Raw genomic sequence first — 12,757 nt, 5'->3', positions numbered from 1 at the left:
CCCCACCCCCAAAACCAAAAAAAATCCCCTGAAAACGCTGTACACTTCCCAATAACCATTATTAAATGTAAACACTGGCCCAAGTTTGTAACTTGCAGCCCCTCCCCCTGGGACTGTAGGGGAGTAAGTCATTCCCAAAGACATAGTTATTATGGTTTTTGACTATGCGGAACAAAATGGCTATCTCAAAATTATGATCCGTTGACTTTGGAGAAAAAATGAGTGTGGGAGGGGGCCAAGGTGCCCTCCAATTTTTTTGTCACTTGAAAAGGGCACTAGAACTTTTCATTTCCGTTAGAATGAGCCCTCTTGCGACATTCTAGGACCACTTGGTCGATACGATGACCCCTGGAAAAAAAAAACAAAAAAAAAACAAAAAACAAACAAATAAACACGCACCCGTGATTCCACATTTTTGTAGATAGGAGCTTGAAACTTGTACAATAGGGTTCTCTGATACGCTGAATCTGATGGTGTGATTTTCGTTAAGATTCTATGACTTTTAGGGGTTGTTTTCCCCTATTTTTTAAAATAAGGCAAATTTTCTCAGGCTCGTAACTTTTGATGGGTAAGACTAAACTTGATTAAACTTATATATTTAAAATCAACATTAAAATGCAACTCTTTTGATGTAGCTATTGATATCAAAACTCCATTTTTTAGAGTTTTGGTTGCTATTGAGCCGGGTCGCTCCTTACTACAGTTCGTTACCACGAACTGTTTGATTGACAGCAATTGGAACCCTTTTTTTATTTTGTTACTTTCCTTTTTTTTGATTTTTCTTTTATTTTTTCTTATTTATTCAGAATAAGAAGAGAAAGAGGGTAGACTAGACATTCCAAAAAAAAAAAATCTTGTCTCAACTGGTGGAGGTCATTTAAAGGTAAACACTCCCTTAAGTGAGTTTAATGTCTCTAAAATACATCCTAGCTAAGAAAAATCATTTACGTTTCCTCATTTTGTTTTTCATATTAAAAAAAAAACCCATCAGACTAACCATGTTTCAAACAAAATGCTGTAGAAAAATTGGATTTACAGCTTTAAAGTGTTACAATGGAGAAAAGTTGATGGCTAGGAGACATGCTGCGAATGGATGATGGCAGATATTCACAGATTCTCCTTTTCTGTCAATCATCTGGGGCCTTCCCAAAAGCAGGCCGCCCCCAATTTAGTTGGGAGAGGTCATATGGAAGGATTTTAGGGAAAATAGAAATTTTTGGATGGGAGTAAAGAAGGATGCTTCAGATATGCTTGTACGAAGGAGGAGCGTGCCAAGCTATGTTGGTGTTAGGCAGCCTGGTGCTACAACAAGTTTTAGTATATGTAAAGAATCCACAAAAAGATGTGATTCAAAATGGCTTCTCACCTAACAGTCTCCCTTATTTTTTATTTATAGTGCTGAATCAAATTAAAGTAAAAAAGGGCTAAAGTCAAACTAAGCGCTAGTTTTCTATAATCCTAGAAACATGGGGAAACATAAGTTGGTTTATATATACTAGTTTTATTGGTATATATTTGATAGCTGTGAAGTAATAAATGTTTCCGTTTTAATTTTCAACTTCGCTCTTTGCCTCCCTCGGAAAAATTTTGCTTTTTTATGGCACTTGATATTAACCAAGGGACATATAGCAATCGCAAATTCTGTCGGTCTGTCAGTCCCAGTTTTGCTACTTTATGCACTTCCAGGTTAGCTAGGAATATGAAATTTGGTAGGCGTATCAGGGACCGGACCAGATTAAATTACAATCGTTTTCCGATTTGACCATTTGGGGGGGGGGGGGCTGGTTAATTTGGAAAAAATTGAAAAAATGAAGTATTTTTAACTTACGAATGGTTGATCAGATCTTAATAAAATTTGATTTTTGGAAGGATATCGTGTCTCAAAGCTCTTATTTTAAATCCCAACCGGATATGGTGACATTGGGGGGGGGGAGTTGGGAGGGGGAAACCTAAAATCTTGGAAAACACTTAGAGTGGAGGGATCGGGATGAAACTTGGTGGAAAAAATAAGCACAAGTCCTAGATGCATGATTGACATAAGTGGAACGGATCCGATATCTTAGGGGTAGTTGGGGGGAGGGTTAATTCTGACAAATTAAAAAACATGAGGTATTTTCAACTTACGAACGGTTGATCGGATCTCAATGAAATTTGATATTTAGAAGCATATCTGTCTCAAAGCTCTATTTTTAAATCCTGACCGGATCTGGTGACGCGGGGGGGGGGGAGTTTGGGGAGGGGGAACTAAAATAATGGAAAACGCTTAGAGTAGAGGGATCTGGATGAAGCTTGGTGGGAAAAATACGCAGAAGTCTTAGATACATGATTGATATAATTTAAACGGATCCCCTCAAATTTGGGGGGGGGGGGTTAATTCTGAAAAATTAGAAAAATGAGGTATTTTAACTTACGAAGGAGTAATCGGATCTTCATGAAACCTCATATTTAGAAGGACCTCGTAACTCAGATCTCTTATTTTAAATCTCAACCGGACCCAGCGTCATTGGGGGGGGGGGGGGGGGTGGAAATCTGAAAAAATAGGTGAGATCAGTATGAAACTGGATGGAAAGAATAAAAAAAGTCCTAGATACTGGATTGGCATAACCTGAACGGATCTGCTATCTTTGGGGGAGTTGAGAGGGAGGGTTAATTCTAAAAAATTTGTAAAAATGAGGTATTTTTAACTTTCGAAAGAGTTATCGTATCTTAATGAAATTTCGTATTTAGAAGGACCTCGAAACTCAGATCTCTTATTTGAAATCCCGACCGGATCCAGTGTTATTGGGTGGGGGGGGGGCGGAAATCTTGGAAAACGCTTAAAGCGGAGAGATCAGGGTGAATCTTGGTGGAAAGAATAAGCACAAGTCCAACATAGGTGATTGACGTAACCAGACCGGATCCGATCTCTTTGGTGGAGTTTGGGGGGAGTAATTAGGAAAAATTAGAAAAAATCAGGTATTTTTAACTTACGAACGGGTGATCAGATCTTAATGAAATTTGATATCTAGAAGGATCTTGTGCTTTAGAACTTATTTTAAATCCCGACCAGATCCGGTGACATTGAAGGTAGTTGGGGGGGGGGGGCAAACCAGAATTCTTGGAAAACGTGAAAATCGAGGTATCTTACGAATGGGTGATCGGATCTTAATGAAACCCGAAATAAAGACGAATCTTATGTCTCAAATGCTCCATTTTCAATTTGAATTGGGTTTGGGGACATAGAGAGTTGGAGGGGGGGAAACAAAAATCTTAGAAACCGAAAATCTTGGAAAGCGCTTAGAGTGGAGAGATCAGGCTGAAACTTGATGTATAGAATAAGCACAAGTTATAGATACGAGATTGACATAATTGGTACGGATCCGTTCTCTTTGGGGAAGCTGGGGTTGTTAATTTGGAAAAATTAGAAAAATTGAAGTATTTTTAACTAAAGAACGGGCGACCGGATCTCAATGAAATTTGATATTTAGAAGGAACTCGTGTCTTAGATTTCTTGTATCAAATCATAACCAGATCTGTTGACATTGTGGGGGGGGGGGTTGGAGGGGGAAACCGAAAATCTTGGAAAACGCTTATAAATATAGTAGATACGTGGTTGACGTAACCGGACCGGACCCGCTCTATTTGGGGGATTTAGGTGGTGGGGTTCAGTGCTTTGGCGAGTTTGGTGCTTCTGGACGTGCTAGGACGATAAAAATAGGTAGGCGTGTCAGGTAGCTGCACAAATTGACTTGATAAAATTGTTTTCCCCGATTCGACCCTCTGGGGGGCTGAAAGGAGAGGAAAAATTAGAAAAATTAAGGTATTTTTAACTTAGAGTGAGTGATCGGATCTTAATGAATTTTTATATTTAGAAGAACCTTGTGACTCAGAGGTCTTATTTTAAGTCCCGACCGGCATTAAGCCTCTGATTTTCCTTTTAAAGCAATCTATTGATTCTTAGAATTTTGCTAGAGCTCATGCCACATGAGCTCTTGGCTGTTCCAACCTCGTCACAAGTGTCATATGAGCTCCTAGCTCTTGTTTACGTATAAATTCGTTTTTGCGACAATCCACTCCCCTCTAAATATTATGGAAGAAGTACTAACATTATTTATTTCATACAATATTAAAATACCCCCGGGTATTTTCCATACATTTTGCCAACATTTACTCCTGTTTAAATCCGTTTACTCATAAACTTATGGTGCTTATAGTCACAGAGTACACTTTGAGTATTTTCTTTTGTAGTAAAAAACCCTAATTGAGTGTTTGTTAAATATTGAGCCGTCCACTATTCAGCCGTCTCTACGAATAAAGTGATGCCTTTTCTGTGTTCTTACCGGATATATTAATCGTTGTTTGTCACAAATCCAATATGGACCTTCAAAGGTATTTTCCAACTGAATGTAAGGAGCTAAAACTTGTAGCGAATAGAATTTTTTTTTGATAATGCCAGGGAATCTGACTCCACTTTCACGAAAAAATCCTATCGACGGATATATCCTCTAGACAATTCCATCCTTGTGAAAACTTCCCCGGACCACTACCCTTAAGATCTCTTCGTGCGAAATTCAGCAAAGACAAAGCAAGACATAAGAAGAATGTCTTATAGGAATTCTGGCAAAATCCCCCAGTGTAAAATGTCCACTGAAAATTAACCCCCTGGAAACGTCCCTCCCCATGGAAAATTCTCCCTGTGGAAAATTTCCTGCAGAAAATTCACCCCCCAACCAGAAATAAAGTATATATACTTCCCAAGAACAAATACTAAACTTAAACAATGGGCAAATACTATAACTTAAAAGACCTTTTCCCAGGGATTGTGATGGGTTATGTTATCTTTAAAGGCATAGTTATTCGGCCTTTCAGCTATGCTGAAAAAAAATGGCTATCTCAAATTTTAAATGACCAATTTTGAGAAAAAAGGGCGTCGGAGGGGACCTAGTTGGCCTCCAATCTTTTTGGTCACCGGTCGAATGAGCCCTCTCCCGATATTCTTGGACCACTGGGTCGATACGATCACCGTTGGAAAATGAAACAGCAAAAACAAAGAAATAGCACGCATTCGTAATATTTCTTCTGGCAAAACATACAAAATTCTACATTTTGGAGAAAGGAGCTTGAAACCTCTCCTGTATGGTTCTCTGATACGCTGAATCTGATGATGTGGTTTTCACTAAGATTCTATGACTTCTGGGGTGTTCCCTTTTTTAAAAATCAGGCAAATTTTATCAGGCCAAAAGCCTTTGTTGGGTAAAACTAAACTTAATGAAACTGATATATTTGGAATCAGCAGAAGTCGATTCTTTGAATATATCTGTTGGTATCAAACTTCTGTTTTTTGTTAATGTTTCGGTTACTATTGAGCTTACTGACTTACAGCTCGTTGTCACGATATTTTAGATACGGTTTATACTCTGTTAGCGTCACCCTTGTTAAAACCGGTTTACCTGTAAATTTACCTGCGTTCACCTGCGGTTGGTTTGTACCCAGTCACTTTTGATTTATTTGAACGGACGAGAGATCTCAATTACTAGTAAAATGAGCATCCTCCAAAGTTTCTAAAACCATGAGGCATAAGTGGGGATGACTAAGGGGCAGTCCCCCTCCTATACGGAATGAGTTTTGCTCATTATGGAGTGTAATGTCTCTCTTTACTCTCATAATAACAGCGTAAACCAGAAATATTCCCAGAAATCAAGAGAGATTAAATATCAGTTTCACTGAAAGCCCCCCCCCCCACCAAAACTATCCCCCCAAACAAAAGTCTTGGATACAGCCCTGTGGATTTTATATCAATATATACCTTCACTCTTTCACCGCCTCTCCCTTAGAGCTAATTATGTGTTTATCCGAAGGTTCATTAAGAGTTTGGATGTTTGATATTAAAATACACCCTTTGAGGCATCTCCCTTTCTACCTAGCTACAAAACAATCATAGAACCCCATTGGAGAGTCTTAAAGCCCTCATACGCAAATGTTTGGAATCGTAAAACAACAGGAGATCTACCTTACACAGTGAAATTTGTATAAACCAAAAAATATTTTGACTTGTTTGGAAGGGATGAAAATGCCTCAAAGGGCGCATTTTAATACCAACACATCAAAACTCTTATGGACCCTTCAAATAATACAGAATTAGTTCTAAGAAAGAAACAAGAGGATGGTGGAGGTAGAAATTGATGTGTAATTCCCAGGACCATATTCAGGACTTTTGTTCGGGGGCTGTTTTCTTCGGGGGAGGGGAACAAAGCTTAAAAAACACATCAAAAATGTGAAATATATATTTAATCCCTCTTAGTTTCTGGGAATATTTCTTGTCTATCCTGTTACTATAAAGTAAACAGCTTCATTATCAATTTGAACGGAACTTATTCTGTATAAGAGGGAAACTGCTCCTTCCTCATCCCCACCTCTGCCTTATGGCCATGGAAACTTCGGAGGATGCTCGTTTGATCAGAAATAGAGAGGTCAGAGAACCCTTTTGTAGAAGTTTCAATATACTAAATATCGTTTCAAATATACTAAAAATTTGAATTTTACATTTTTTGGCAAATAAAAGATCCCAGATGCGTGTTGTTTGTTTCTTCTTTTTGTTTGTTTTCCCCAGGGATAATCATACCAAACCAGTTATCCAAGAAGATCGGAAGAGGGCTCATATGATCGAAAATAAAAAGTCCTATTGTTCTTTTTAAGTGATTTTCTTTTGTAAGAAAATATTGGTTGGCAGCTAACCCCCACTCATGCCCTCTTTGTCTCTAAGGTCTTCCGATCAAAATTTTGAGACAAACCGTCCATTCAGCATAGTCAAAATATCTAATAAATATGTCCGAGCATTACTTAACCCCCAATTCCCCTTGCGAGGGTGAAAGCTATGAATTTTGCTCTGTGTATACACTTAGTGTTGGTGATTGGGAAGTGTACTTATATTTTTCGGGCAGGGGGAAGGGTTGGAGGCTTCGTGGGAGGACTTTTTATCGAGGAATTTTCGTGGGTAAAAGAAATTTTCTATGGAGAGGGAAATGGATTTTTTTGGCATTACTAAAAAAACGATCAGAAATTCAAAAAATTAGCAAGTCTTTTCTACTGAAATTAAGGAGCAATATTAAAACTTAAACAAACAGAAATTATCATGTATATGAGGAGTGCTGCCCCTTTCTCAAAGCGGTCTTTACCCTTAATTCTTTTTTAGAACTTAAAAAAGTTCATTATTCTAATAAAACTAGGGTCTCTCTTAAATAATGGAGCCAAAATTCTATTTTTTTGCAATGAGCATGGTATTGAGGATGCGGCAATCCTATTCATATACAGAATAGCTTCTGTTCGTTTTATTGTTTTATGCTACTCCGTACTTTCAGTTTAAAAATCTTGTTTTTTTTAATATTCATGTACGTGTACGCATCTTGTTCTGGAATTTTAATATGGACGGTACAGTCTATCCCATGTGGAATTATGCACATATTAAGGGATGGATGATGTTGGGGTTGTTGGAGGTGAAGGTGTTGGAGGTGGAATTCCTGATGCTTGACCCCCATAGGATCCCAGTTTGATGGTTTACTATCTTTCTATAATATTTGAATTTTCTTCATAGCTTCAAAAGTTTGTCATCCTACCATTTAAACATCTATCCGAAGACTATGCTTTCATTCCATCCATCCAAAGGACCAAAGGAAGAGCAGGTTGCTCCCAAGTTGCCTAGGAAGGGGTCCTGCGAGGGATTGACAGGTAGTTGGAACTCCTTTTTTATTGTTACTTTTCTTCTTGTTTTTTTGATATATTGAAAATCCGGAAAAGGACTGTAATGATTAGAAAAAGCTATTCTACTAGTAAAATCGACAGACTGGGGTCAGCACCTTTATGCCTGATTTATTTTTTCGTATTTATTTTGGATGGCCAAGGTCCGAGAAGGAGGGAAACTAGAAATCCCTAAAAGCCGAAGAACCTTATTTCTCATTTTCATACTTTAATAATTGTTCAGAGTTATTAGAGAAGGGGGGGGGGAGTTGCATCCCTGGCCACAACCGGTGGAGTTCATTTAAAGATAAATACCTCCTTAACTGAGTGAAATACCTCTAAAACAGATCTAAGCAAAAAAAAAGATGATTTTACGTACCCTTCATAATTTTTTGTATTAAAAGAATTGTAGCCCATCATGATGGGCTAGCCCATCAGACTAACCGTGTTTCAAACAATAAGCTATAGGAAAAATTGGTATTAACAAATTCTCCTTTTCAGCCAATCATCCGGGGCCAAACGGGAAGCAAATCGTCCTCAGATTAGGCAGGGGAGTTAAGGAAGGATTTAAGGAAAATTAGAAATTGTTGGGTGTGTGTAAAGAGGGAGGCTTTAGATATGTTGGAACGGAAGAGGAGCATGCTTAGCTGTGTTGGTGTTAGGCATCTTGGTGCTGCAGCCAGTTTTAGTATATGTAAAGAATCCATAAAAAGTAGTGATTCAAAAAGGATTCACACCTAACACTCCTTATTTTGTCTGTAAAGAAGCACTCGAACTTCGATCTTCCTTTTCAAGAAGAGAAGATAGTCATTGTAGGATAGTTGTGACTGTGAATGTCCAAAATCTGATTAATGTTGACATTCGCCGGTGTCAAATATAATCATGTCAAAATTAAGATAAGCCTGCATAATTCAAGCATCCAGAGAAACATGGCATAGCTTTCATTAGTATATTTTTCCGTTATGGCACTCTATGGCTAATTTTTCACTGTCATTTTCACTTGAATAGGGAAAATTAGCTACACCTTCACCCCCCTCCCCCTATCCCTGGATTTTGACGAACATACGCCTCTGAATTTTGGTTTCAGATTGGCTACTTATAAACAAAATACTATACAACTATTAAATTCGCATTTCTCTTGGGACCTCATTTGTGGGAGGAGGATTTGTCCCCTAAATTGTTGCCCTTCCCTTAGATTTTGACAGTTGCATACTTTCGGTGTTTTCATTGAAAGAAATGAAATACACCCCTTTTATATTTAGAATGATTACGCTTTGGTAAATTTAAGAACCGATTCTTTACTTAAAAGGTGGACCATACCTAATGTCTTTTTATGCTCTTTCCAGATATTTTATCTTCTCAATTGCAAATCCTCCCCCTCGTATATGTCATTATATTGTCAATTTTCTCCGTGATATTCCATCTTCTCCTTAAAGTTTTACCACTCTAGTCGTCCTTATTAAATCTCGAATGGATCCTATCTTTTCTGTGTTTTTTTTTATCGTCCCTCCTGTGAAACTTCAGAATACGAAACTGGTAGAAAAACGTCCATATTTCAACACCAATTGTTTTAACAACACAATGATAATTGAGAAGGCTGGTCTTTGAAAGAAAATAAAACAGGTTTGACCAGGCTATCCAAGAACTTATTTTAGTTTTACGATAAAGCTATTAAAGTTATGTTGGAAAATCCAATATAAAAAAACAGTAAAAAAAATTGGAGTCATTCGCGCAATTTTAGGATCAATACTTGGTTATACAAAATAATTCTTTTTTATTTATGAGAGGGAAAGGGGAAACCAGACTGAAAAAATACATCTGTTCCAAAAGCAGGCTTAAATATATAATATTCTTCCAGAACAAGAAATTAAAATTTTGGAACACCCATCGCATGAGCCATATAGACAAGAACGATGATGACTTTATACATATAAGACAAGGATTTCTAAAAAAGTCGGAAAGTTTAAAATAATATCGTTCTTAGTTTTTCGTACGATTTATATATATTATGGTAAGTATTTATGGTACTTATCGGTTATATAATAGACATTATAAAATTTCGACACAAGAAACTTGTCAAGTAACTTCTTTATACTGTCGATCATTTGGATGGAAAAGATCAGATGGGATAATAACCGGTTAGGCGGCAGCTAAGACAGAAGGAAGACCTCTTTTTAACGCGATTCTTAACGACATTTCGGCGTTCTTGGCATATAATTCTAGGTCGTAATTTTACAATTTTCCTAATAAAGTATTATATTTACATCATATTTTTTATTTTATTTCATTTGTTTTATCAAAAGTTTGGGCCATACATTTGCGCATTAGGGGCTGGGGCTGGTGTAAACATAGCATATATTAAATACAACAATGGTTAGTTTTCACATTTAATAAATAATTTCTTAGACCACACTGGTTTTCCATTTACGAAAAATTGAGTAAAAAAGCAAAAAACGGGTTTAATTTCTATAAAGCAGTGAACAAAAATAAAATATATAAACTATACCTTAAATAAAAAAATTAAAAATATCTTTTTTTATTAAAAAAGTAATAACCTTGCGAACGAAAGTCAAAGCAAGGTCAATGCTGTAAGATGTCAACAGACTTCAGCTAAACTAGCAAAAGAAAAAATCCATTCAATTTATAATTCATAACTTTGTTTCATTAACCTGTAAGATTTTGATTGAATTTGGGGTTGACTGGAGTTTTGGGTGACCTGCTTTTGTTTTGTTGCAAGTATTTAAAATTTTCATTTTTAATAGATTCCTATTTATACACCGAATGTGGCAGAGGAAAGTTTCATTATATACAGTTGCTATAGTTTTATTCTAAGGTTATTACCGTCAATGCAGGAGTTTTGTTTTATAATGTGAGTTGTTCTTATTTATTTTATTGTTTATATATTTTTTGTGTGGTGTTTTATTTGTCGTGGTACTTTTTTACGATGTCTTAAAAAAGTCTTAAATTGTCGGTTTGTAATCTTTTTAATTTTTTTCCCCGTTGAGAAAGGCTCCCGGACATGGGGCCGAAATATTCGGAGTATTTTTATTTTTTTAGTTAAAGTGTAGTTTATATATTTTATTTTTGTTCACTGCTTTATAGAAATTAAACCGGTTTTTTCTTTGCTCAATTTTTCATTTATACATTTAATATATGCTTTACTTTACCCCGCCTTCGAATGTGCAACTATATAGCCCAAATTTGTTTCTAAACTATTATATATTCATCAAGTTTTGTTTCATTAGCATTAATCGAACTTCACTTCTCGAGTGTCTATTATATAACTGATAAGTACCGTATTTATTTATATATGTGTTGGTATGAGTAATCAAAACCGAGATTTGAACACTGCAAAAGACGGCGGAAAATTTATTGGGTAATTTTCCTAGGAATTGAAAGATGACAGGTTACCAAAGATCGTCCTTTTGGGCCTACCATCCAGGGCCGACCAAGTAGCTAGTCGTCATTAAATTGGTCGGGAGGCTATAAAGAAAAATATCGTGAAAATTATAAGTCTTATGGCTACGACACCCAAGAAGTGAAATTAGGTCAAAACCAATTGAAACAATATTTACTTCATAATATGCAGAATAATTGCTGCTGAAACAATTTTGTATGCAGGCCGCAATGCTTTATCCCCAACCCCCTCCACTAATGTGCGATATTTTCCAGGTATTCTTGCAATGCGTCTCTTGTTTGAACCTGTTTACCTGTAAATAGAATCAACTGACGATAAAGCTATTAACCTAAGTTGGAAAAAATCCCATATAACAAAAACTGTAAAAAATAAATTCAAAAAAAAATTCCCGCAGTTTTAGGATTACAACTTGGTTATAAAAAAATCGTTGCTTCAATTATGAGTGAGACAAAAGAGACCAACCCTGAAAAATACAATTTTTCGAAAAGCGGTTTCTCCAGGATAACAAGAGCCAAGAGGTATTTTCCCCTCCAACTCCCCCCACTGTCACTAGATCCGATCGAGATTTAAAGTAAGAGTTCTTATACACAAGATCCTTCTAAATATGAAATTTCATTAAGATCCGATAACCCGTTCATAAGTTAAAAATACCTCATTTTTTCTAATTTCTCCAAATTAACCGTCCTTCCACTACCCCCCCCCCCCCTCCCAGATGGTCAAGTCGGGGAAGTATCTATTTCTAATAGTGATAGGGACACAAATTTTTTTCAGGAGCTTAAGCAAAGGGATAGGTGCTTTAGGATACTACTTTTTATATGGATATCCATTTTAAATTAGAAGAAACCGTGACAACGTGTAATCTCATTGAAGACTCAGAAATTTTAGGAGGTATATGATTAAGGAAAGAGAGGGAATTAAAGGAAATATATTGGCATTATCGTGGATTTTGAAGGGTTTACTATCGTGTCTTATTCCAAGGCATCATAAAATTTCTTTAGAAGGTTTTATCTGCCGTGAAATCATCAAACAATTTCTATACATCGGGAAATTCCTTATCGATACTGTTGATTATAACTGAAAAAGGAAGAAGACCTCGGAGAGTACCCTGGGATACTCCAGTGGAGACAGGCAGGGAAATAGAATGATGGATCTTGTGCTAAATAACTTGTGATCCATTTGATTTGAAAGATAAAGCCCAACTCCCCCAGGGGGAGGCCACCATCGAGAGATCTTAAAGGGAGATCCTTTTGAGGAATATTTAAAGGAGATTTTCAGGTTTGGACCCCTTCAAATCTACTGCGATTCTAATTTGCCCCTTTTCATTCTTTTTTTTAATAGCTATGATTTTTCTGATTCTAATTAATTTTAAGAAGTTATTAATACCTATTTACCTATTTTTGGGGTTATTAATATTCGAAGTTTTTTTTTGCCATAAATAACCTCCTATTTGAGATTTATTCCTTTTTGAATTTGCCAGTCTAATCTGTTTTAATTTTCATGACATGCTATGTCCTGTACATGTGTATATATGTTTTTTAATTTTTTTATTTAACTGTTACTTTTTTTTGCTAGAAGAAAAAAAAATGTATGTTTAAACCATTATTATGGTTTTAACCTTTTTAAACT

At 36.3% G+C, this 12,757-nt stretch overlaps 1 long non-coding RNA gene across 3 annotated transcripts in view; it reads left to right on the top strand.

The window, feature by feature from the left end:
- LOC136025259 (uncharacterized) overlaps positions 1 to 12,757 on the top strand; it is a 76,734-nt gene that overhangs the window by 14,783 nt on the left and 49,194 nt on the right. For all 3 annotated transcript variants that reach the window (XR_010617046.1, XR_010617048.1, XR_010617047.1), the window contains exon 3: positions 7,571 to 7,704. This is a non-coding gene — a long non-coding RNA (uncharacterized LOC136025259). The remainder of the gene's footprint in view (positions 1 to 7,570; positions 7,705 to 12,757) is intronic.

The sequence above is a fragment of the Artemia franciscana genome, chromosome 3, assembly GCF_032884065.1.
Source record: "Artemia franciscana chromosome 3, ASM3288406v1, whole genome shotgun sequence".
Classification (NCBI taxonomy): domain Eukaryota; kingdom Metazoa; phylum Arthropoda; class Branchiopoda; order Anostraca; family Artemiidae; genus Artemia; species Artemia franciscana.
This window is presented reverse-complemented; position numbering and strand designations above follow the sequence as displayed.